The 26517-nt window shown below is 41.3% G+C and overlaps 1 long non-coding RNA gene across 2 annotated transcripts; it reads right to left on the bottom strand.

Annotated features, from left to right (window-relative positions):
• Positions 1 to 460: 460 nt before the first annotated feature.
• Positions 461 to 25876, bottom strand: LOC114895828. Of its 2 annotated transcripts, none has more exons than XR_003793655.1 (3): positions 25802 to 25876; positions 24887 to 24951; positions 461 to 632 (listed from the first exon to the last, which is right to left on the bottom strand). It is a non-coding gene; the product is annotated as an uncharacterized LOC114895828 (long non-coding RNA). The 2 variants fall into 2 exon arrangements; XR_003793654.1 differs by lacking the exon at positions 461 to 632 and adding an exon at positions 18156 to 18192.
• Positions 25877 to 26517: the final 641 nt, after the last annotated feature.

Genomic DNA, 26517 nt, shown 5'->3' with positions numbered 1-26517 from the left:
ATTCCAGTACTATACTAACTAGTTAAATGACTTTAAGTGAATAGCTATTCATTATTCAATCACTCATTCAGCAATACATATTGAGCATGTGTCATATGTCAGACATTAGTGCTAGGCATGTAGTTACCAGCGGCACAGACAAGACGCTCGTCCTCATGATGCCTACAAACTAGCAGGGACATGCGCATTAACTAAGCGAACACATGAGCTAATATTACATAAACATACAATTAGTTTTTGTTTTTATTTATTTCATTCTATTCTTTCTCGCTCTCTTAAAACAGATCTTTTCCATCAACATTTTAAAAAGTGTTGGGCTTCCCTGGTGGCGCAGTGGTTGACAGTCCGCCTGCCGATGCAGGGGACATGGGTTCGTGCCCCGGTCCGGGAAGATCCAACATGCCGCGGAGCAGCTGGGCCCGCGAGCCATGGCCACTGGACCTGCGCGGCCGGAGCCTGTGCTCCGCAACTGGAGAGGTCGCAGCAGTGGGAGGCCCGCGCACCGCAAAAAAAAAAAAAAACATTTTAAAAAGTGTAAATGACTACCTTCCAATATGTAGCCAATGCCTCTCACTGGTCACACATGGAAGACGTGGGAGCATGGAAAAGGCAGCCTGTGAGGATCAGTTCTCCTGTAAAACACAAGGTAATCCGTCCCCGTTAAAGTGGAGGATGGGTGAGAACTGGATATGACAGTAAAAAGTCCAAAACTGGCACAAGGTCCACTACTCTTATAGTCACAATGGACCATAAACTTTCACTGATTAATTATATCTAAAGTTACTTATCTGAAAATAAAAGCTTCCTAAACAAGAGTTTCAGAACAATAACATTCTAGACAATAAAAGGAAGCATGTTTCCACATATAATTTTTAGGTAGTGACCACTTCACAAAATCCCACTTTTAAAGTCTGGTAGTATTGTTTTGGGGATTTTTTGAAATGCTATTTTAAACCATTTATTAGACTGGAAAATATGACATTTAACAATAAGTTCATCCTTACTTGAAGTTTGTTTATATTGCTTTGGGGAAAATCGTTTGCTCAAGACATTTTCTGTGACTTGAATATATCAATTTATGTGATTCAGTGACTCAAACTTTTCAAAATAGTGATAGATTTCCATTTAGCAAACACTCTGTGTATTAACAGCCATTGGTCTATATGAAGAATTGGTTAAATTTCCCTTTTCTCCCAAGTTTTAAATAGAATTTTTCAATAGACTGATGACTTTTTTCCCAGTCAAACTGAAAATGGCATTTTGGAATCCTTAAAACATAGACTGCTACATCCAGGTTGCTCAGTCACACAAACAGACGATCAAAATGGACTTATTATACAACTTTAAACTCTTCTTGTCTCATAAATGATGGAGAGAGAGATCAGCCATTACCATAGAGGGGTAGACTCAGGAAATCCACAAACTTCCAAGGTCAGACACACTCATCAGTAGCTGCCTAACCCCAGGTCAGCCTGAGGAGTAAATTGTTTTGACAGATCTAGAAAAACAAGGACACTTGCTCCTCTGTGAAGCCTGCAAAGCCACAGGGACTGATAGCGGTGAAGTTCTTAATACCCTGTTTCTCCCTTAATTCAGAACTCCCCACAAGGTGTGTAGACATATGCTAAAATCATGATATAGAGACCATAGATACCAGCCTGAGAGAAGCATACAACCCTTAGAACCATAATAGTGATAGATAACATTTATGCTAAATGCTTACACGTGTGCATGATATCATTTAATTTTTACAACGATCTTCTAAAGTAAATGCTATAATTTTTTACAGTTATAAGGATATTGAGTCAAAAAGAAGGTAGGTTACTTGCCCAAGGTCTCAGAACTAGTAAGATACAGAACCAGATTTTACTCCATTGTCTAAACTGAAGAGGATGAAGCTAAATGTAGTAGGTGTTAGTGCCTTTCCTATACTTCATCACTTCAAGTACTTAATACATATTTATTGTATTAGTCATTGTGTTACAGGCTGTGTCAGAGAGATACAGGTTATCTGTCACTAAATTCTAAACTTCAGTGCATAATGTATATCATTTAGAGCACTACTCTAATAATAGTGGGAGTAATTTTGATATTACTTGATATTATTTGGCCACAGGACACAGGAAATTCTGAACCTTTCCCAGAAAATCCCTTCCTTCCACAAGGTTCCCAAAGGAGTTATACACACAAGGAGAGAAGAATCAAAGTATCACTTTCTTGTGATACTCATGCCCCAAATCCTATAGTACTGAATTCTGGTAAAGTTGGGTCAGAACATGCTCATGACCCAAATCCTACAGTACTGAATTCTGGTAAAGTTGGGTCAGAACATGCAGCTTAAACTTTAATTCTAAACAAAGCTTCTGTCTCCTTTAAACCAGAACTTCAACCTTGGGTTCTCAGACCTTCTGGCCAGCCACATGGCACAAAATCCAAAGCAAGGATCTAGTGTGCATGAGAAGGGAGAAAGATGCATGGCCTGCCTCAAGCTAAAACACACCTAATGATCATTCATGAAGAGAAAAGGAATCAAAAGATATTGAGACACGGCAGCACATGACCACTTAGCACACTGTGACTCCCACCCATCGAAACAAGGTGGAAGAAGTTCTCTGTGATCTGAACAATTGGATGATAATCCCCTCTTCTTGGGTAGAAGAAAGAAAAAGGAAGAAGGAGCAGGGACATTCCCTTGTTAGAAGGAGAGTGTTGAACGTTCTCCTCTCCCTAAGAAGCCTGTGACTAATATAAAAAAAAGTGATGCCCTCACAGTCATCACTGATAAGAAACAAATACTAGGGTAACAAAAACCCAGTGAGTAGCCGTGGGCAGATTAAAATCAATAGCACAGAATCAAGTTTCCTGACCAGTTTCCTATCCTTCTGGGACAAATCAGTTCTAGGTCTTGAGCAAGTTAAATAACTTTGGGGCTTAAGAATCTCATTTTTGAAACTAAAGAATTTTGTAAGCTAATAATGAAGCTCTAGAGAGAGTATGATTTCCCAACTATAAATAAGATAATACCTTGACAACCCATGAACTATAGAGACCCTGAAGTTACACAATAAGCAGGAACCTAGTGCCTCTTTATAGGAAGTTGTTATTGGATCCAAGTTAAGGAAAATGGAAACAGTCTTCCAAGATTTACAAACAGACAAAAGTAATGTAACTAAACGTACATAGACAAAGTCTCAGAGACATCACCATTCTTCGTGTTAAAACTAACTTGACAACTGGCAAAGCGTATTGTTATTCTGTATTGCCAGAGAGATCCTGTGCAGAAGCCTTTGGATCTAAATGCTGAACACATTCTCTAAGCCCAGGGGATAGTTCAAAATTCCCCTTCCCCCTAGCCCTACCCCCAAGAAGGAGAAACACTGAGACAGGTCAAGCATGTTCCATTGCAGAAGGCGGAGCTTCGGGTATTAGAGTAACTTTGCGATTTCTTGCTTCTCTCTCTCTTTCCCATCTATTGTGGGTGTTGTTCGTACCCTGCCAAGATCCCCTTGAGGTTGGTATACCCATGCCCTAGTGGCTGTGAGTACTGACTGCAAAGGCTTCACAGCTGCCCTCTGCTCCAGAGAACTGCCCTTGGCCAAACAGAAGTGAGAGATTCCCTACCCCTCTTTAGGGACAGCCAGGGGCCAATGACTGACTGACCTGGGGTACAAAAGACCAGACCCACCCACTTGCCTCACATTGATAACAACTCTGCAGTGCACTTCTGTCTCAGGGCTTCCCCATGGAACCAGGTGGAAGCTAGTTTCCAGGCTAAACAACTTCCTTGCATAGCTTTCTTTCTTAACCTACACTGCTTCCCTCACCCCTCTTCTTCTGAGGGGGTACCCCATCAGTAAATCACTAAAAAGAATCCTCATCTCAGGCTCTGTGTGTAGGGAACCCAACCTAAGACACATGTATGAGGCCGGTGATATAAGACAGGCTTGGAACCATCGCTAAGATGGGAGTGGAGGCTTCCTTGCTTCAGAAATGTCACCGGACCAGGGTTGTCCAAGGATAGGATGCCTGAGGTTCTGCACCTCTGTGGGGAGGGATTTGTTTCTGGTCAATTCTCAGGCTTCTTTTCATAATCATAGTGAAGATCAAGAAGGCTGAGATCAGGATATGAACTCAAAGAAACAGAGTCAAAAGAGCCATTTGATCTTATGCAAAAAAAAAAAAAAAAAAAAAGGCTTTTATGTGGTTCACCTTAGTTCAACATAAGACACATAGAGATCTGTAGTTCAAATTCTGTCCAGTAGGAAGTAATGTGAATTTATCTACAGGATCCTTGAGTATTAACTCTCCTTGTAATTACTGAACGGAAGAAGTGGCCAAAGTTTGTTATTCAGAGATCAGTTAGAGATCAACTAATACAAAATACTGCTCAACACCAGGCTGCATATGGTGTAATGTGACTTTACACACACGATGCTTGGACCAACTCAGAATGGTTTCTTCTGTTTCAAGCTTGTGATTGGTCTAGTGATATGAAATTAGGCGAGAAAAATCTCATGATTAGAATCCACAGAGAAGCTTAGACTAGGAACAGATAGAGTTAATCTGTGTCCATCTGTTTTTATTTTTCTCCAACCCATTCTGTCAGCCACTACAAAATATTCCCATGTGTTCCAGGGTACTGTTGAACAAGACATCTGGAAACAAGCATCCTTGTTTTTAAACCATGATAACAATAGAGGAATTAGAAAAATTAGGTTAAATGCTTCATTATTCTGTTGGGAAAAATCTCTAGCCAGGGAAACTATGTTAATGTCCAGATTGGAAAGTGTTGTTCTCCTATGTGTCTTGTCCCAGTTCACAGGTCTGATGGGCAAACTTACAAAGGAGGTGGGACGGATGGTAAAAAAGGCAGGACCAGTCAGGTGGCTGTTAGAATCAAAACAGCCGAGCAATGTTCTGAGTTAGGAAAAAGAATCAAGTCAGTGGTTAAGGACCTCCAGGCTGTCGCCAATAAATAGCAAACACTAAAGGAATAAAAAATACCAAAGAGAGAACAATTAAACAAATAAAAACACTCTAATAGAGCACACTTGCATGTACTTAGTTATACATGCAAGATAATTATTCCCTAATCTCAGTTTAAACATAATCATGGAGTCATAGAATTTTAACCAGGGTAGGACTTTTGTGCTTACCGAGGATAACCCTCTCATTTTACACTGAGACCCAGAACGGTGAAGGAATAGCAGCTGATATGAGCACCCGGGGCTCCACCACCCAAGTCAGTACACTGTCCTGTGCTGCAGAATATGACAACTCCCAAAAGAATAGGACCAACCCCAGAGTTAGCTGTGGTCACCAAAGCTGAATTTTAAAACTTTACAGGGGACTTCCCTGGTGGTCCAGTGGTTAAGACTCTGCGCCCTCAATGCAGGGGCCCAGGTTCGACCCCTAGTCAGGGAACTAGATCCTGCATGCTGCAACTAAGACCTGGCACAGCCAAATAAATAAATATTTTAAAAAATAAAAACTTTATAAAACTGTGTTAACAATATCCTTTCTCAATAAAAATTAGTTCAGCACAGAGGTATTAGCTCTGTCTCTGTCATTTCTTCCTTGCAGATCGAGTGGTACTATCATTTTTCTCTGTTGTAACAAAAAATGCAATGATATTTAAGAAAAATTTTTTATTGAATTAAAAGAAATATCACTGTATTGTGAATGCATTGGTATAAATTATCTCCAGATCAAAGCCAGGACACTATGAGACTGGCTACGGCCTGTGAGGACAGAGTACAATTAAAGAGAGCCGTAAAGCAAGTTACCAGCCTGATAATTCTGCTCTCCTTCAGGCCAAGACCAGAAGGGTAACCTAACACTGAACTCCTTAATCTTCACAAGCTTCCAACTGGGAAACAGAGCTCGGCTGGCCCACCTCACTAACATTCTGTGAGGATTCATGTGTTAGAATAATTGCTCCAAATAAAGGCCCACCGTGGAGTCGATGCAGTGCAATTTTGTGCTGGGGGGATGACTGCCAAATACAGAGATGAGGGTGAAATTAAAATTAAACAAAATCCCCCAACTCCGCTAGAGCATCAGCAGCTTTAATTCCGTCCCAACCAAGTGGAAGGCTTGGGCCACCCTGCTGACATCGAATAAAGATGGATTAATTTGTACTTACTCAGGGTTGCCAGGTAACCACCCCTTTTCTCCCCACTCATTAAAAGCCCTCCAGATGTGTAAATTCCCCCTTACAGCTATAGTCTTTCTGCAGCACATTAAGAGTCTCCTTTGTGGATTTTAATGGGGATGAAAGACAAGGCTGCACCTGGGCACCGCTAATGCTCAAAGTACGAGCTTTGGGATTTTCGAAATGGCCAGACACTCACAAGAAGAAAAAGGGCAGATTCCATCATCTTCTGCTTTGGAGACTTGTTCTTGACAACTCCCACTGAAAAGGGTGCATTCCCCTCAAGCTGAAGTCAGCCTGCTACCCTTTGTGAGCAGCATTCCTGAGGTCAAATAAAGGCCAGAAAGAGCCTTTGGGAAACCAATGGTGACGTTCCCCCCAACCCCGCACCTTGCCACCTCTTGCCAAGCCACCTTAAGGTGTTAGATTTAAAGCCTAGCTTGGACTAGTCTGTGGTCATACCAGGAAGGCAGTGTCTGCACAGTAAGGAACCCCTACCTTGCTGGCACTGGAACGTGGCTTTCATTCATTCCAGAGACATTTACAGTGTGCTTACGAGATGCCAGGCTGTGCTAGGTGCCAGGGATTTAGAGGAGAATCAGAAAGTCTATGCCCACCCAGAGCTCAGCCTGTGGCACTGTAACAGCGTTCATTGGCCATTCTGGGTTTCGTTTATTTCCGTTTGCAGCCTGGGAATAAGAACTTTTCCATCTTTTTGCCAGTGTAGGTCTACATTTAGGAACCTTTGTCCCTTTTCTGAGGTTTTATTAGATCTGAATATCCCTATCTTTATGACTAAAAACCTTACTGATGCTGAGAATCATGCAAGTTAGCAGACAAGGCAGGAGTTGGTGCCCTGAGAGGTGGTCAGCCTGGGGCACGTGGACAGTGGGGAGGAAGTAGGGCAGCCATGTTTTCTGCAATGCCCCATGCGTAGGGCTTGATTTCAGAAATCTACCTGGACACTTGCTAGATTAGTCATTAGGTTAATACATGGAAGATAGCAAAAAACAATGCAATCATAAAACGTTATATTTAAAAGAGTCTTAGGTTTGATCTAGCACACACCTCTTTTTATAGAGACGAAAAAACTGGATCAGAGAGAAAGAGTTTTACAAGGTCACACTGGCTGCAGTGAGACCCGGGGATATTGGGTTGTTTGTGTTTTAATGGCATGCTCAGGCCTCTAGCCCAAAGGAGAGATGACGGGAGGATGCCAGAAGCCTGGCAGGCTGGAAGGGGAGGAGGGTGTCTGGATGCTTCTCGGATTGGACCAAACAGATGCTGCCCATTCCAAACACGCTGCCCCAGCAGCCGCCCTTGCTGGAACACCTTCTGTGTCTGTATTATGGTTTTCCAGAGAAACAGAACCAATAAGATTGACTGATTGATTGACTGATTATTAGCTCATACAATTGTGGAGGCTAAGAAGCCCCATCATCTGCAAGCTGGAGACGCAGGGAAGCTGCTGATGTAATTTGAAGGCCTGATTGCTAGGGAGCTAGCGGTGTAGACTCCAGTCTGGGCACGAAGGCCTGACAACCAGAAGCACCAGGACAGGAGAAGATCCATATCCCAGCTCAAGAGTCAGTCTGAGAGCCAGCAATCCTCCCTTCCTTCACTTTTTTGTTACATGCAGACCCTCAGTGGCTTGTGATACCAAGCAGGGCCCTGTGGGTCTCCTGTGCACGAAAGCCTTTCTGTATCCCACATTTCTTTGATTACAGGAAATAGACTTCAATCAGCCTCCATGAACTTCCCTGAGTTCCAACGGGCAGATTCAAGTGGTCGTTAATTAGGGTAGGGTAGGGAAGGGAAGGGACGCGAGACCAGGGAGAAACAAACAGTCAAGAGACACAGTAGTGCAGCCTTAGGGCTGGGTCCTGGTTCCCCCTCAAGGGATACACACAACAATATCTTTGAGCTGTTTTGCAGATACTGAAACCCCCTCCAGGTGGGAGAAGTTAAGTTATTGAGGACAATACGCTGCCCACAAGCACGTAGACCCCAGGCCGGTTGGAACCAGAAGGTTGACGACGTTGACTCCCACTTACCTCACCACCAACCCATCAGAAGAATGTCCACGTGCTAATCACGCCCTCTCTGAACCAGTATTACGGATCTCCTCACTACCCACTCCAGGTTGGGACACACAGTTTTGAGGGCATTAACCCGCTGTGCCCCCCTACGCCTGGCAAAGTAATAAAGCTGTCCTTCCCTACTTCACACAAAACTCTCTCCTAGATTCAGTTCGGCACAAGTGTACAGAGCAGCTGAGCTTTCGGCATCAGTTGTGTGATGCCCACGCACTCTGGGGCGGATAATCTGCTTTCTACCAATTCATATGCTAATCTCTTCCAGAAACACCCTCACAGACATACCCAGAAATGATGTTTAACTACTTATGTGGGCATCCTGTAATACAGTCAAGTTGACACATAAAATCAACTATCACAGTGGCGTAACTCATACCCCCTCTTGCTACAGAAGAAGAAAATGGAACAGGCGGTGGTGGTCTGGGCTCTACTTTTTTTTTTTTTTTTTTTTTTGCGGTACGCGGGCCTCTCACTGTTGTGGCTTCTCCCGTTGTGGAGCACAGGCTCTAGCTCAGCGGCCATGGCTCACGGGCCCAGCCGCTCTGGGGCATGCGAGATCTTCCCGGACCGGGGCACGAACCCGTGTCCCCTGCATCAGCAGGCGGACTCTCAACCACTGCGCCACCAGGGAAGCCCAGCAAATGAATTTTTGAAAAATCACTCCAATTGCTTTCCCAGTAGTAAAATCCCAATAGATTCCATGGCATTACTGTCATCCCTTTGAATGCCTAGGTTAACATTTAAATTGAAAATCAATATAGATTTAAAGTGGTTTCACCACAGACTCCTAAAAAGTTGATCTGTTGTTGAGATCACACTCACATTAGCTGTGGTAAATGGGAGGGAGAAAACACCTAAAGGGGGGGGGTGAAGAGGATATTGGTTTAAGTGGGCAGAGCCTATGCAGTTGATGAGGCCAAAGTTTGTGGAAAAAGTTAAACATAATTTGAACTTGTCTGCTAGGCAGCTTTAAGACAACATGAACTTTTAAAATATTTAATTTAGGTGAGTTGTTAAAAGCTGCTACATATGAGGCTATATCATAAGTAGTTGAGAAAAAAAGTATACCTATGACAGAGGTATAAAAGCTAAGATGAGTCTTCTTAAAAGAGAATTGTAGTTTTGAGGCCTACAGATGGGGACAGAAGGAAAGGATCTGGGCACAAGGTAATTCTTAATTTATCCATCTTTTTATTTTACACAGTTGAGAAGGATCCCATTTGACATATGTTTTCCCTGGCTTGCCCATCTGGCTTTGCTTCATCCTCCTGCGCTTTTTCTTTGATTCCCTAGAATGTACCAAACTCCCAGTTGACTTTGGCCCACGTACACACGTCTTCCTTTTTCCTGAAGACTCTTTTCTAGTATCTTCACTGGCTGACTGCTGTATATCCTTCAGGTCTGATCTTACACAAGTTTGCCAGAGTTCCCACCACTTCTTTTACATCCTCCACACCTTTACTCATCTATACCACCCACCGGGATCCTAAAGGCTTTTGAATGTGAAGCTGAAACTAACCTAGGGGCTAACTCAATGATGTCCAATTGTTCTTTCATTTGCAATTTAGGGAAGATTTGACAGAACCTTTGCTGTATGGTGCTCATCTGATGTGGCTTTTTGACTGAGGCAAAGAAATCCAGAAGCTAGTTTTTTGGCTCTATCGGGATAGTGATCAGCTTCATTTAAACCCAGGAAAATGCTGGGTTCTTCTCTGTCCTTTCTGTTCTGAATAATACAGATATGTACTTAGCATTTTCTGCTTTACCAGTTTCCTCTTAAAGGCTTTTATTAAGTCCTTGTTTGTAGATGACATAGTCCTGGGCACCACTCAAAGAGAATAGATTGGAAATGGCAAAAAAGTAAATAGTTCAGACGTGGAAACCAATCTATCTATCTATCTATCTATCTATCTATCTATCTATCTATCTATCATCTATCTTTACTATACACACACACTTTAATTATATCTATATAAAATAAATGTCTACTTCAGCATAATTCCTGCCCCTAAGTGTAGCAGGTATAACTTTCAGGCCACAGACTCAGGCGCACACACAAAATTTTTTTTGTTTTCCCATAATTCAACTTCTATTCCCAACTCCACTCTCACAGACGGAAGAAACTCAAATTCTGGTGACTCCATTTACTTCAGTTCTGAGTTTTTCAGTTGTCCTAGGTCTGCATCTAAGTTCTAGGTGTCTACAGAGAGCCAAGGTGCCAGGAGAGTGGTGAAGAGAACCTCAGGTCTGATCGTCACCCCTTCGAGTGGGCACCTGCGGAGTCATCTGTATGCTGATGTATCCTCCATTGCCTTGCACATCACTGTTGCCTTTTCCTCGTGCTGCCCTTGATGGGTCCATCAGCTTCCCCTGCCAAGTCTGGCCCCTCCCAGCCACTCTGCCCCACACAGAGTGTGAAGGAGCTCTCTCAGGCTGTCACAGGCTATTCTGCCTGCAGATGCCACCCACAGCCTTCTTTATCCATTTCCCATGCCAGCTGGGCTAGAGGCAGGGTGAACTGCTACACTAACATCTGATAGCTGAAGAACAGTGGAAACAGCCATGAAGTGTCTGAATATATTCTTAAAGGACAGGAAAGATGGCATGTGACATGGGTTGGGTGCAGGTTCTGAGGCTGACAGGAGATAAACCAATAGAAGCGTTGCTGAACGAGGAAAGGACTAAAGTGGGATGTTGAAGAAATGGAAGGAGATGGGCTCTGCTGAAGAATTTTGACAGAGAGGCTAAAAATGCTGTCCAGTGTCCTACAGAGAGAGGAGGAAATATAGCACATGCTATTGTTTCTAGAAATGTTGAAACTTAAATGGACTTGAATATCGTCAAATCATCTGCTGGTCTCAAACACAAGAAAGGGTCCTAGAACTCGGAATGTTTGACTCATTTGCTACTCGTAATATGGAATTCCCATCAGCTCCTTGGTTTAGAGGTTCTAAACCATCCTAGCTACCCAGTTTTTACGTTTGTATTTAGGTAAATATTTTGGAATAAAAAAGATAAGCACCACTTCTTAAGTATTTTTGCTCATTTTCTAAAGTGGTATCTTTTCTGGCTACTAAAATAAAATAACTTCATTGTAGAATATTTGAGAAATACAGAAAAAGCTTAAAGAAGAAAATAAAACCATCTATAATTCCATCACTCAGAGATAACCACCATTAACATTTTGATGTATGTACTTAGTCTTTTTCTCTATATAAAGATGTGAATTTCTTATCACAAAAATGTAGTGGTACCTCACATACTATTTTCTAACCCACTCTTCCCCTTTAATTTATTGTGACCATTTTCCAAATCACTACTATTCTTCTAAAATAATTCTTAATGTTTGCTCCAGATTTAATTATGTACATACACCATAATCCATTAATCTAATTCCCTATGGTTCAACATTTAAGTTGTTTTCAATTTTTTGCTATTACCAAGAGTACAACTTTCTTTTAAAATAGTAAAGAAGAAATTGCTTTGCTATTACTACTACTTTTTTTCTTTTTTTTAGAACAGTACGCAAATTGAAATCAAGTTTACAGTTCAGGGAATGAAAGAACCAGAAAGAGAGGCTTACTTTGGTAAAAGTGATGAGAATTTTTAAAGTCTGTTTAACTGAGGATAAGAAGTTCTAATCATCAGTGGGGGAGATAACTAGCAGTTGGGCTAAGGCTGTAAGAGGAGGGATTATTACAAACAGAAACATAAAGGAAAGTAAGAAGGATTGGAGAACGAGATCATGTAGAATCCAAAGCAGAGGTTTTTAATTGGTTTTTTAAGGAGCAAAATTTTGTTGACTTTAACGGCAAACAAATCAGGTGCTAAAGTCGGTGAAAGGGCGGCAAGGCAATGTGATGCAGACAGCTTCCTGACAAGGACTGTGGCTTCCGTGCTCGCAGCGGTACATTGGGTCTTAGCCTCAAGCCAGTCCAGTGAACACACTGACCTGTGGTATTTACAACATGAAACTGCAGCTAAGCTAAGTATGATAAAAAAGAGTACAATTCTTCAAAATATCGTCTACATCCAAAGTATTTTGGAAAGTCCAATCCTTTGTGACTCATTCGTCCTGCCCCACAAGGAACATTATTTTGAAATGATTTTTAGCACAAAGGATTTTCTCCAAGTTGAAATGGGAACATGAGAGAATGTAAAGTAAAAAAAAAAAAAATGAGGCAGGAAGTGTTTACTCCTTGTTCAGGACATACAGAATTGCTTAGAGAGACCACGGATACCTTCAAAGAAAAGGAACTGGATATGATTCCCCAAGACTCTTCCCTCCTTCTGAGTACAGCCCAAGCAACAGCCCATTATGGAGAGCTCTGACTCTGACTTTCAATTTGTGTCATGATGTTGGAAAAGGCAGTGCCAAGATTTTTTCACTCTTTAGATCTTTGCAGAGAGATGTTTGCAGATGGGCGAATGAAAGTGTTTGTGACATTAAAAGGCAGTGACCTGTCCTGGACTACAGTTTGTATGGCAAGTGACTGGTCTGAATTGGCTTCTACTCAGGCAAGCAAAAGAGAAAGTTGAAAAAGAAGTTCGAGGATTAAGTTTCCATGTGTGTCCCCATTCACAACAGATGGCCTCCACACGGACAAACTTTACGCATTTGGTGATCTCCAGATGGGCAAATAAAATGCCATTTTTGATCTTATTGTAAATTGGGGAGGGGGGTTTATTACATTCTCTCAATCAAACCGAAAAGGAAAATGAATTTTCTCCAGGCAGAGACTTTAAGCTAAAAGAATAAACATTAAGGCTATGAAGGATCCTCCGTATCAATGTATTAGTTTTCACTGAAGCGTAAGGTTTAATTCGCTGTAAGCCTTAAAGAAAAAAATATGAATAATTGTCAAACATTTTTGATAGGTCATACATACGGCATATTCAAGAAAAAAATTAGTATTCAACTTTTGGCAAATCCTATGAGATTCAAAATGTATTGTGGAAATAAGCCCTTTTAATAGTTTCACTGAATATTTGATTTTGTAATTATCTTCATGATTATTTAAAACACACACTTTTAAGATTATCTTTTTCTTCTTCTCTAAGCAGTCAATTTTCCTCTTTATTCCTAAAATATTTCCTTTCCATACAACTAAACCACATTTTACAACTAAAACCACTGCCATATCATCTGGCGCCTCTCTGATATACACAGTACAATAACAACTGACATCTTGTCTTTGATTTGGTGTTTCATTCTGCTTCCCCACCTGAGCCAGTCTCTCCAATATTCTTCTCAATTATGTGACACCCCCCATCACCAACACACACACACACACACACACACCTGAAAGCATCTGATTTTAGTAGCTACCCCATGACTGAAGTCCAGGATCTTGACTGCAGCAATGAAGCTTAAATCACAATTGAGTAAAATAATGTTCTGTACAAACTTCAATTCCAAAAACCAATTGCTCTGCTTTAAAAAATAGTACAATAATAACGTGCACATGTTTTGATTCTATAATTATGTTTAAATGTCATAGACTTTATATTTCACACTAGGACACCCAACAGCCAACACACTTATATGGAAACATTTGATGAATGCTTACATCTTTAATGAAACCAAAATACCTAGCCCTGTGTCAAGCTTAAGGTCAATTTTCAGTGAATAATGATTAAAAAATATTTTTACTGCCTACTAAAATCTTAATTTAAAAAAATGCAGTCATGTCTGACAGCTACAGTGCAGCGTGTAAAAGTGAGGCCCAGATACATTTACCCATGGACAGCCAAGTGAGAAGCAGCGCCACCTACTGGTAATGACTATAGTCTCTGGAATCCAATAGATGGGTTCCCATCCTGGCTCTTAAACATTAGCTTTTACCCTGGGAAGTTCCTAACTCTCCAAGTCTGAGTTTCTAAAGGGATCAAATAGAGAAAATAATAGAAATAATAAAAAATAAACATCAGGTTGTGTGAGGATTAAATAATATGGCACATGTAAAGCCCTTTGTGCATTTTAGCAATACCCCCTCGCACACACACAAAATTATGATTATGTTCAAGATCTATAAAATCCTAGAAGAGAGGGGCTCTGTTTCTGTCATGTTGGACAATGTTGAGCAAAACATCTCTTGGGTACTTTATTATGCCTTTGTTTTACTTTAATGATGAAAATTCTGTTGCCATATTCCCTCATTAACCCTCTACTTCAACTTCATTAAAAGTATAATCTTTCCAATAATTTTTTTTTTTTCGCACCTCCACGATTTCACCCCATTCTCTCACCTACAACACCATTCTCTTTCCCAAAGGTTCTGGGAAGCAGCAAGTCACACAATGGTTTTCTAGTTAGCACCCATTGTGTTAACGGTCACCTGGCTTTAGCATCTGTTACCTTGTCCATCACCAGGACTGATGGGGCTGCTTTGGGTTATCTGTGCCTATATCTCCTTACTTTTTCACCTGGTGGTCTCCTTTCCAGAAGTCACAGCTTCAGCCAAAGAGACCAAGGGTTCCTGGGAGACAAGAAGCATCCTTGATTCTAGGGTGCGGGAAGGAGCATAACCATATATGGCCCTTGCCCATAAGTAGGGAAAGCACTGGAATTTCACCGAGCTGGGTGCCTACCATTACAGCCATGTCACAGGTCACATCCTTGGCACATGACTGGATCTGCAGGCCCTAAGAGACTCAGAATTTCTGCTCTAATTTACTGAGAAGCCACTCTTCTAACTGGTTGTGGGGTATATATCACTACCTGCCTTATCTCCCCCACAAGCTCTATGTTCATCTGAATCTTTTCATTGGCTCTTGCTCTACCATATGCTGGCCACTCTTTACTCCAGCAGAAGAGTTGTCCCCCTGATCATCTGCTAGAAAAAAAGGGCTTTAATTTTAACTTTTAAAACCTTCATTAGTTGAACACAGAACATCTCAAAGAGTCTTGAGAATATTTTAGAAGAAAAATCCCATGGGCGCTCACGGCAGAATGCAGTAGTGGAAGAGGCACAAATTTGGAGTCTTACAAACTCTGTGAGATCTGCACCTATTCCGTCACCTGTGAAAGGAAGGTTAGCATACTTAGGGTGCAGGGAGTGAAACAATGCAAGTATGTAAAGTACCTGCTGTTGTCCGTGAGACCTTCATTAGGACCCAATTAATCTTCCACACCTCCTCCCTGCCTGCTCTACATCTTCCCTCGGAGTTACAGTCTAGCAAGTGGAAAGACAGTCATACATGTCAAGCATCTCCCTGGAACATATATTCTTGGCTCAGAGATCAAGTTTACCTGTATATGCCGGGATGAGGAAGCTGTCAGCACTTGAAGCAAAGATAATATGGGTTCATTCTCCTGAAGCAAATTCCAGCTAAGCTGAAACATTACACCATGACTGTCTTCTTGAGAAAGGTGTTCTTCTTTTCTTTGTAGGTCTGATAAATGAGTAAATTCTGAGAATTTTTAACCATTTTTAAAATTTGAGTATAGTTGATTTACAATGTTGTGTTAGTTTCAGATATACAGCAAAGTGATTCAGTTATATATATATATATATATATATATATATATATACTTCTTCAAATTCTTTTCCATTACAGGTTATTAAAAAATATTGAATATAGTTCCCTGTGCTATACAGTAGGACCTTGCTGTTTATTTTATATATAGTAGTGTGTATATGTTAATCCCAACCTCTTAATTTATCTCTCCTCCCCACACCCCTGCCCCGCTATCCCCTTTTGTAAGCATAAGTTAGTTTTCTATGTCTGTGAGTCTATTTCTGTTTTGTAAATAAGTTCCTTTAATCATTCTTTTTTTAGATTCCACATGTAAGTGATATCATATGGTATTTGTCTTTCTCTTTCTGACTTACTTCACTTAATATGACAATCTCTAGGTCCATCCATGTTGCTGCAAATGGCACTATTTCATTCTTGTTATGGCTGAGTAATATTCCATTACATATATGTACCACATCTTCTTTATACATTCATCTGTCGATGGACATTTAGTTTCCATGTCTTGATTATTGTAAACAGTGCTGCTATAAACATTGGGGTGCATGTATCTTTTCGAGTTAGAGTCTTCTCTGGATATATGCCCAGGAGTGGGAATACAGGATCATATGGTAGTTCTATTTTTAGTTTTTTAAGGAACCTCCATACTGTTCTCTATAGTGGCTGCACCAATTTACATTCCCATCAACAGTATAGGACTGAGCATTTTATAAGATGAGTTGAAATAGACTTATGAGGAACTGCAAGGAACTTCAAGCACAGCATTAGCGTGTCAGAAGACGGCAGAATAACTGAGGGGTGCACTTCATCCCAAGGATTGTAGATGGCTTCTTCTCTTTTCTGACTGTTATAACAAAGCACCATAGGCTGGATTGGCTTTTAAACAACAGAAATTTATTTCTCACAGCTCTGGAATCTGAAAGTTCAAGATCAGGGTGCCAGACCGCTGACTTCCTTTTGTATCTTCACACGGCAGAAAGAGAGTGAGCTACCTCTTTGGCCACTTCTTATAAGGGCACTTATCACATTCGCAAGGGCTCCACTCTCATGACCTAATTACCTCCCAAAGGCCTCGCCTCCAAATGCCATCACATTGGGATTAACATTTCAACATATGAATTTTGAAATGGGGGGGACACCAGTCTTCAGTCCATTGCAGGTTGGGTTTCTTTCCTCTTTCTCTTGTGCTTTCACCTTTATCCTCTGATGCTGCATCCATGTGGCCCTCACTTCATGAAAGCATATGACAGGTTTGGGTTCTAATTTTATGCCATACAGCCTGCCTCACACCTTGTTTTCCTTTTTTGTTGGCATCTAAAAATGGCTTATTATTACCCTTTCTTTTCATGCCCCCAAATGGGCTCATTTTATCCTTAGTAAATATCTCACCCTGAGCACCTTTCCCACAAAGCCAAACTCTGAATGCTGCATATTAACAGTTTCACAGCATCTTTCTCTTCTACTTGGTTTGGCTTGATGGTCAGAAGAGATGACTTTATGGAAGGTAAGGGGGCTTTTTGTATAAAAACTTGCAGTGTGTGGGCTTTCCTGGTGGCGCGGTGGTTTGGGAGTCCACCTGCTGATGCAGGGGACACGGGTTCGTGCCCCGGTCCGGGAGGATCCCACATGCCGCGGAGTGGCTAGGCCTGTGAGCCACGGTCGCTGAGCCTGTGCGTCCAGAGCCTGTGCTCTGCAATGGGAGAGGCCACAGCAGTGAGAGGCCCGTGTACCGCAAAAAACAAACAAACAAACAACAACAAAAAAAACTTGCAGTGTGTTTCTCTCTGTCACTGTCTCATTTCTCTCTAGTTATGGACGTTCATAGTGATTGACAGTTCTGCAAACTCTTGCTTCGTGCCAAACTTGCTCCTGATTCTCTAGAAGTCTCAGATGGAGAAACAATCAACTTCTCATAGGTGTATCTGAACACTTCACCCTGTGGCCTAGAATTTCTATATTTAAAAAGGAGCAAACTTTTTTTTAAATGAAATTGGATTACAAACTCAAAATATTGTCCTCTAGTGGTAACCTCTACTATTCCCTGATACCCACAGATAACACTCAAATGGGTTTCCCTGTAAGTTAAATATATTAGGTTTAATATACTTAAATATATAGTGCAGACCTTTAGGTTTTGGAAGGAAAAAACTTATGGTTCTTGGCAATTTTTCTTTCTCTGCAAAAATGACTGTGGAACCATCTTTGGATTCCTTAGTCTTAGAGACATACATATGCTAAGTTGATAATCTCATGATTTCTCCATATAACACGTGATTTGTTCTAGAACCTTAGCTCTGAATGCATGCTTCTGTGAATTAAAATGCCAAACTATTAATCAGCTTTTATGATCAAGAGAAAAACAAATAGATTATTATTATATTTTTAACAATATACTAAAAGTGAAAGATGATCTTGTAGACTCTGTGGTCTGGTCTCAGCCAATGCAATCATGCCAGGAGTTCCCTGTAAAAGTAATTAGGGAGGTTGAAAAAGTGAGCGCTTCCCAGATGTGATCTTACCAGTGGCCTTAATATATGACATCAATGAGTTAAATGAGGAAACTACCAGAGGCTGAACAGCTAGGTTTTAAGTTTCAGATGAAGTTTTTGCTTGTGCTCACCTCAGGAAATGAATATTGCATTCATAAATGGTCGTTCTTATCCAGGAGATGAACCATAGCAGTTTCGTTTAGCCCTAGAGTATTAAATTTCTCTAACACTTTGCCACATTAGACTATGTTTTCCAACTGAATGTGATGATGCTATATTGGAAGGAAAAAATCGTTAGCCAAGTGACATTCCATAAAAAGCCATAAAAGTTTATGATGCCCATAGTAGGATAATTGCCACGACAGGAATTGAATACTTCCTTATGGGTAATATTTGATAAGAAATGGCATGTATAACAATCATAACATTTCAATCGATCAATGATGGCTACTTCAGAATGCATTTATTTTACTGTTTCCACGATGGACTTTACAGTGCCAGAATTGTTTCTGCTCCACTAGATAGATGAGAAAAAGGACAATATTCCTTTTCTTCCTGCATTTATTTTCTATCGTAATCATTTGTCTGTGCATTTTTATCCTCCCCCCAGCGACTAGAATGTTTCACCACAAGCTGTTGACAAATGATTTGTTGAAAGCCAAAGCTAGTAGACAGCAATGTTTTCGTTTTCTTCTTGAGTCGGCATTCTTCTGCCTCAAGTCCTTTTGCAATATTAATTAAATAATTCATAGACAGTGTCCTTTCTCCCAGTTTCCAGATACTCTAAACCTCACACCTGTTTTTCTTTGGGTTTGTGCTCTCTCAGCTTATAAATCTTCCCATATTTCCCAGTATAGCTTCTTATGAAATGACACTTTTCTCCCCACAGCACAAACTTTGACCCAACTGTTTTCAATAGTGGCAGTCAAGCCTGAAGCTGTCAGTCAAAGAACAGCTTATCAGTCTGAGCTTTTCCTTTTTAAGCTTTTACTCAGTGACTTTTGAGACCCGTCAACACCCAGTTGATTTTAGCCCTAACAATAAAGTCACACTCTGTCTCCCACATAGAAGCTTTAAGATTAAATTCTGATGTCATAGACGTCATATTTACATAGTTAAAACTCATAACGAGCAACCCACAGGCAATAGGATGTAATAACCGTGCAACAGAGCCATTTCCTGTCCCCCTTTTTTCTCTCACTCTATGTTTTGTGCAGTTTATTGGATGTGAATGTTATGAAAATGAAAATCGTCTGGGAGAAACCTGCTGGCCAGGTCTGAGGTTTAGAAGAATTCCACTGGATGAGTACATTGAGTTGTAAAGGCGTGGCCACCTCTTACATTATAAAACAGAAACCCTTTCAACATTCTTTCATTTCCAGGAAAAGGAGAGATGGGAGGCCACCGTTACAGGCTCGAACAGCAGACTTTTAACAGCTTTAATCCTTCTACTATTAAAGGAAAACAACCAACTTAGAGTCAAAAACTGTGAAACACCAGGAGTTTTACAGTTTTCATTTTTAAACACAAAGCACCTCCTTCAAATGCCCTGCGAGGTGAACTTCCACCGTGGATGAGCTGTCACGGTGAAATCTGCCCTGGCACTTGAAATGGCTGATTTAGAGGAGTTAAGCATTTTCCTGGCAATCACTTTAGAGCGAGAAATGTGCGTATCATGTTAAAGCGGGAAAATGAAAGACACTGTCCCTGATTGAAGTCTCCATCCCATCAAAAGATTAGGCTCCAAGTAGAAATACCGACAAGAAAATAAGGCTCTGATGGAAGCATATGATAAACCATGATGTGGACACTTTTTGTAGTTTCATTATTTAAAGAGAAGCAGAATGAAATCATTCTCTTAATAGTGTTACTTTGGAAAAGCTTCTGTCTAAATAAAGCCTAGGGACTTCCCTGGCAGGCCAGTGGTTAAGACTTTGTCTTCCAATGCAGGGGGTGCAGGTTCAATCCCTGGTCAGGGAGCTAAGATCCCACATGCCTCGGAGCCAAAAAAACAAAACATAAAGCAGCAGCAATGGTGTAACAGATTCAATAAAGACTTTAAAAATGGTCCACATCAAAAAATAAATAAATAAACAAATAAAGCCTAAAATGCCATTTTGAAATAAGGTCTTATTCCTTCTGGGGCTGATCTTTCTTACCAGTCATGTGAAAAGATGTACACTGAAATTTAACAGTCAGATTTGACCAATATTTTAGAACACATCTGCCTTGACTTTCTGTAATACATGAAAAGCACAGTCATATTCCTCATATGAAATAATATTAAGAAAAATTCAATGGAATTAATATTCTCTCATGGCTATAATTCTATCTCAAAACAAATAGAGAAAAGGACTATAACAGCATTTTTCATAGAGTCCCAAATTCCATAGTCTCCATACAAAAACTAGGTTCTTTTAATAGTTTTTTCTTGCTCAAATTATGTAGGAAGCTAATTTTTGGACTCACAGGTATTGTTTCAGCAAATAAAATAGAATTCCTAGAAGTACATAAGTCTTTTGTACGTTCCCAGAAATAGAAATAGTTTTTTTGTCAGTAAAAGATGTATTTACACACTTCCCCATCCCCTCTGTCTCATGCACACACATGCACATGTCTACACCACATAGTCATGGAATGACTGAGAAAACTCAGGAGAGGACTCCTGCATCTGGACCTAAGTGCTTTCTCCTCCCTGGCCCACCCCTAGGCCCGAGGTTCTGCTAACAGAATCCATCTCTCGTTGTTAGGCATTTTGCCTTAATAATTCTCAATTCAAAAGAAAATACTCCTAAAGTAGGAGTTTGTGGAGCCCCTGAACACCCCCCCCAAAGACCTAACACACTGGGCTCATGTTGGTTGCTGGTGCCATTGAGAAAGAGTTTACATTTCATTGGAGAAACAGTCATCGCACACCCTTGAGTGTGCCGTTTTAGGCACTGTGGGGAATGCCGGGATGACATTCTCTTACCTTCTGGGAAGCAAAACACAGGTAGATGCTGTCAAGGAGAAGGCGAGAGAGAGAAGGGAAGTTTACAGTACAAGGGGCAGAGGAAGAGAAGCCAAGAAGGGAATTAAAATGGGAAACCAGAAAATGCCGAAAGCATATTTCCTCTTTTACAGTTTTGTGTAGTGTAACCAAAGAGCTAAAACATTGCAATAATTTGTCACGTCTGTATTCTAGGTCCCCTTTTGCAGGCCAGAGAGACTTTCAGAATAAGAAAAAAATCAGCTGTGCCCATGAATTTTTTAATTGCAAAATATCTGACATTTTAACCCAACTATTTGTCTACATGAGTAAAAGAATACTATTAAGGATTCTATAGAATTGTAAACTTTTGCATAAGGTTTTATGAAACTTCAGTTATTAATAAAATTGCTATGGAAACATGAAACCAAGACATACCTCCGTATGAAAAAACATAACCCCTTTGTCTCTGCCTGATTCTTCCACTTGTGTGTGAAAGTAAACTACCGCTGGAAGAAGTGCAAAACAGCTTCTCAGAACTGTAAACCCTGTTGAGGGTAAGACACTTAGAAAAAGGATGATTTGTCAAAGATTACTAGTCTCTTTCAGCTGGTATCAAATGTAAGGGCTAGATTCAACTCCTGGAGTCTTCGATAGCAATTACAGATGGAATGACTTTCAAACAATTTGGAGTTTGTGTTTAATTCAGAACAGCACGTGACATCTTGGACAGATCCCAATATGCTCATGAAATTTCAAACGGAGTTGGAAATCTCATGAAATAAGTCAAAGATATCACCCTTTACGAGGTATGACTGACTATAAAGTAATAGAACTGCTTTTGAAACCAACATTGCAGAACCTACACGTGCACGTTGAGTGTTGCCCCTTTAAAAACCATCATGTGGGAGTCTCTGCATCCATTCAGTTGTTGATGTCAGAACCTGAGTCACCTTCTTTCCCATCTTCCCCCTGCCTCTTCCTTGGAGTGTAAATTTGAAATCTGAAAATGGATGAAGCTGTGCAGCCTCAGTTCTTGTGATTAGAGTGAGTAATTAAACTGAGGGCTAGAATTCAATGGGGCCGTAAATAAATGAAACTTGTTAGGAAATATTGCATTGTAATATGTAATACAAATAGCTAACACTTGCATTCTCACTATGTGCCAGACTCTGTTCTAAGCATGTGACACCCATGATTTGTTTTCATGTTTATTTTAAAAAAATTTTATTGATGACACCTATGATTTTATAGCATGCCCACACTAATCCCTTGATACAGGTCATACCGTCACCATTTTAAAGTGATGGAAACTGAAGCACAGAGAGGGAAAACAAAAAGCACAAGCCCACACAGCTAGTAAGTGGCAGAGTCAAGGATTCCAGCCTAGGAACTCAGTATCTCCAAAGCCCTTGCTTTTAACCACCATGCTCTACAGCAGTGGTCCCCAACCTTTTTGGCACCAGGGACCGGTTTCGTGGAAGACAATTTTTCCACGGACGGGGGTAGGCGGGCGGTTCAGGCAGTAATGCCAGCGATGGGGGGCGGGGGAGTGGCAGATGAAGCTTCGCTTGCTTGCCCACCGCTCACCTCCTGCTGTGCAGCCTGGTTCTCAACAGGCCGGTACTGGTCCACGGCCCGGGGGACTGGGGACCCCTGCTCTACAGTCTTCCCTCAGTATCCGAGGGGGATTGGTCCCAGGGGCCCCCGCAGATACCAAAATTCACAGATGCTCAAATCCCTTATATAAAATGGCATAGGACAGTCTGCCCTTTCTATCTGTGGATGTGAACTGCACGGATAAGAAGGCAAATGTATTAACTCCAAGAGAGGTACTAAAGAGAAGCCCTGATTGAGCTCTGGTGCAGTGCCATGGGCTGTTGGACTTATTAAGAACATTTCCTCATTATCAACTCTAAACATTCATGATGTAATAATGTGCAGTTATTCCTCGGCTTGGGTTTGAATGTTTTTGGCCAGCTTGCAGGATCCTATCACACAACGAGTGACTGCGCCTCACTGACCTCCCGCAAGTCCATTTCAGTACAACTTTGCATCAGTTGTGGAGAAAAGTTTACACCGTGATGCACTCTGAATTTGGGGATCTGAAAATTCTCAAGATACAGTGTTTGCAAATGCCAGACTCTCTTACAGGTATAAACTTCCGTAATGGCTACTTTCAAGGACGGCACTGACTCGGATGTCATAAATTCAGGGTGCTTGGAAATATTCAGGAGAATGAGGGATCTTGGCACTGGCAAGCACGTTTGTTAGGTGCCTCAGGTCTTAGGCCAGGCGAGCAGAGGAACAGTATGATATGCCAGTGGGACCGCAGACTTCGTAATCAACCAGACCTAGGCACAGATCTAGAATTTTCCACTTATCAGATATGTGACTTTGGGTAACTTGGTTCACTTCTCTGAGCCTCAGTTCCTGGTAGCATTGGGCGCCAATGCTCACAGGTGTGAGGATTAAATAAAATACAATCAGTCTAATTTTGCATGGCACAATCTGTAGCAATATACCTTCCATGAATAATGCTTTCTGCCTTTTTCAGGACTATACTTGGACTCTCCAATTGAAAACAAATTACCCTCCAAATCATTGACTCCGCTTTCTGAGTGTTTAGGACTGTCATTGCCATACTATAATTTAGAGGCATTGGGGAAGGTTATTTTTACGGGTCTTGTTCGATTCACCCCTGCTATTTTATTTGTCTTGAGTTTAGTGCCTGCTGCAGGCACCAACTGGGTTCCAACTGATAGAGACAGCACGTGGGGGGGAGGAGGGGCTGACAAAGGGCTTGCAGCTGTTGAGAGAGCAAATGGATTAGGCAGCCAAGTCCACAAGCATCTGGTAAAACTGACACTTTTTTTTTCACAATATTGACGTTTCTATCATAAATGATAATTCCCAGCTTTCTTTTAAATATATTTGGAAACAGTTTTGTTTTTCTTTGGTTTTGGGTTTTTTTTTTTAGTGGTGGGAGTGAGGGTGGTGCGAAGATAAGGGTAGTTCTCTGTCTGATTATCCCCTTCTTCAGAGGAAGAGCCTTTCTCTGGGCACAGCAGAGGTCAAAGAAGTCGCGTGTGTGTGTCTGTGTGTCTGTGTCTGTAGCACAGAGAGGGCATGAGGGAAGACAGGGGCCCAGGGAGGCTTGGAAAGCTCACTAGGGTGAATCTTGGGGAGAACAACAGAAATTTTACTAGTGAGAGGTGTGCATCAAGATTATCAATCAGATATCATGGCTCATCAAACATCATCAACAGATGTCCTAGGATGTCCCTGAATTTGCACTGTCAAACGTTGCCTGGTCCTCCTTTCCTCATATACACCAAGTACCACCTTGGCCTTGAGGGGTGATTCCAGGTAGAGAGACATGGAAGGAAGTGGTGCCTCCAACAAGGATCATCCCACTTCTAAAGATCCCTTAGGAGGTGTTTGCAGGGACAACAGAGGGGTGATCTTGTCCACCCCAAAGATACCCAAAGGTTCAAAACCCAGGACCATCTGAAAGCAAAGCAAGACTTAGGCCTGGCCCAGGATTTATCTGGTCTAATGATGCTCCCCATTCCAGAAATAGCTCAGTGATGGCTTACTATTGCTCACAATAATTCATTCAGTAAACATTTACTAAACACCTGTGGTCTGCTATTAGTGTGGTTAGAAATTAGGAAATAATCACAAAACAAACAAATACCTCTGCCCTCCTGGAGGTGCTACCGGCTGTGCAGATATCATGCCTTTAGATGTTGCTTTGAAAACCTAAATTTAAAAGAGAGCAATAAAGGAAATGAGCCTCCTCTTTGACGGCATCCCAATTCGCAATGTCCTCTGGGCTGCTTTTGCCAATGAAAGTGCATAACAACTATCTTGGGTTTGTTTGGTGACTGTAATTTCATGTTTGTCACTTGTTTTATTGTGTACATTCAAAAGGAAGAGAGAAGATATACATGATAATCATTTCCATGTAACTGATTTTTACTTCCAGCTGGTAAATGCAGGAAGCAGTGCAGGGGTGATCTCTGCTTTCTGTATCTTGACATGCAAAAGGCTCCCCTGATACTCTACATTCAAACTGATGAGGAAAATGGAAATCTCTAATGAAGCTTAATTAATGAATAAAAACTGCTTCGATGGTTTACTTTAAAAAAACAAACAAAAAACCCTTGTGGTAGAGAGAAATAATAAACAAGCTAAATAAATAAAATATATAGCATAATAGATGATAGTAAGTGCAAGAAAGGGGAATGAAAGTGAGAGTGAAAGAAGCAGTTTCAACAAAAAGTAGGGGAGGAAGCCGCAGGCAGCTCGGGGAAGAGGCTCGTCCAGGTGCAGGGCTGGGGCAGGACAGCAGAAAGAAGGGGACAGTGGTAAATGAGGTCGGCAGGGACACAAGCTAAGAAAGGCCCTCCGGACTTTTACTCTGTATGATGGAAACAGAGCACCTACGACTATTCCAGGCACTGAACGGGCTCTTTTCTTACCGCTATTCTCTCTAGTGCTATTGAACAGACAGAATTCGCTCCTTACTCAGACAAGGCAAGAGGAGCGGACAACTAACAATTAGGCCAAGGTCAGACTGCTACAAAACGGGAGAGCCAAGGACACAAACCTGAGACCACGCCGGCGGAGCTTGAAGCCACGCCTCCTGCAGGTAAGAATTGGAAGGCCTTCCAATAGGGTGCCACCTGCCGTATTGCAGGGCGGCCGAAAAGCAGTCCTGTGTGGAAGAGTTGTCAGAAAGTGTTGTCGTAAAATATTTACATCCCTCTTAGACCCCAGTGCCAGCTGCTCTGAAGCTCCCTGAAGTATTCAGTTTCTGAGGCGGTATGTGTGAAACGCTTGAAGCATTTTTGAAAGTACTTGATTTCAGAGCCCCACCCCCAGTCAACTGAACTAGAAAATTACAGTTCCCAAATCTTCTGATGCTGAAACTGTTTTTTTCCTAGAACACCTCGTAGATACGTGAAGAGGAGGCATTCTGGAAATGAAACCACAACTACAAATCTTGGGATGTGCAGACTTAGATGCCAACAAATTAAAGGACAAAAAAAAAGCCTGACCTGTGGCTTGGTTGGTTGCAAACATAATTGACTCACTTTTTATTTTTACATTTTGGGGTCATAGCTATTGAGTGCTCAGTAAATGTGCTTGGCCGACAGGTTCTGAAATAACCTTTTTTGAGCTCCACTTACTATTTTAATAAATACAACACTCTACCTGTTAAAAACAAAAATCTGACGCCAAGGAAAACAATTGATATAAACTGCTAGAAAGTTTTCAGTTTCTTCCGTGCCTGTAATTTCACCATATTTATAACAGAGAAGT

This window comes from Monodon monoceros, unplaced genomic scaffold (genome assembly GCF_005190385.1).
Source record: "Monodon monoceros isolate NGI ecotype Baffin Bay Population unplaced genomic scaffold, NGI_Narwhal_1 Super_Scaffold_15, whole genome shotgun sequence".
In the NCBI taxonomy this organism is placed as follows: Eukaryota; Metazoa; Chordata; class Mammalia; order Artiodactyla; family Monodontidae; genus Monodon; species Monodon monoceros.
This window is presented reverse-complemented; position numbering and strand designations above follow the sequence as displayed.